General features: G+C 35.9%; 1 pseudogene; it reads left to right on the top strand.

Moving 5' to 3' along the window:
* The first annotated feature begins 752 nt into the window (after positions 1–752).
* Positions 753–943, top strand: part of LOC112523608 — a 36,437-nt pseudogene continuing 36,246 nt past the window's right edge.

Here is a 943-nt window from a genome sequence, read left to right as displayed (position 1 = left end):
ACGATGGGTTCCAAAACTAACAAGACATCAAACTTTTAACAAAAAATAGCAGTACGGTTTTTATAGGCTTACTAAACCACAAGGTTGTCGCTTAGTGGTTGAGGTTTCAAAAGATGTGGTTCAGTTCCATTCCAGGCCACTAAATTAAAAGGGTTAATTTCTTATGGTCACAATTTGCCGTGATTAGTCCAATAACCTGAGACGCCCTTCCAAAAAACGGCGAAAGCCCTACAAAAAAAAGACGAGACGCTCTTCCAAAAAAAAAAAAGATGAGACGGCCTTTCAAAAAAAAGACTTACTCTTATTAGGAAGGATGTAAAATTTGCATATGAAAAATAAGCATTTTTTAACAGCATTGTACACAACAGATTTCCTACAGCACATGTTTTTCCAATAGTCAAACTAAAACTACTATTTTGGATTATGTTAGAGCAAAGACCTCAATACCAAATTGAACAAATTTCTATTCAACCCCTCATTAATTTTGTAGCAATTGAAACAGCAATCAAGATTTCTATATTTTATGAAAAAGGGATGTCCAGACCAACTATAATTTTCCCAAGGGGTAGGAAAATTGAAGATGTTGTAGTCACAACCATTTGTCCTATATATATATATATTGTTGATAAAGACATAATGCCACATGACTACAATTTAGTCTTGTTGTTAAGGCTTACCTATAAAAAAAGAATCACATTACACTTCCTTACATCCAACCATACCTTTGTAAAAAGAGACACATTAAAGAGCGAATGAAGAGTCTTCGTTTTCTTGTGGTCTTGGTTCTCCTGGCAGTAACATCATTCGAGATCAATGCTCAGACTTGCAAACCTAGTGGTGGTATCCGTGGAAAAAAACCACCTCCTGGACAATGCAACCGTGAGAATGACTCGGATTGTTGTGTCCAAGGAAAGTTTTATACCACTTATACATGCTCGCCTCC

The sequence above is a fragment of the Cynara cardunculus genome (assembly GCF_001531365.2).
Source record: "Cynara cardunculus var. scolymus isolate 2C chromosome LG 12, CcrdV1, whole genome shotgun sequence".
Taxonomy (NCBI): Eukaryota; Viridiplantae; Streptophyta; class Magnoliopsida; order Asterales; family Asteraceae; genus Cynara; species Cynara cardunculus.
The sequence above is the reverse complement of the archived record's forward strand: the minus strand, read 5'-3'. Positions and strand labels throughout refer to the sequence as shown.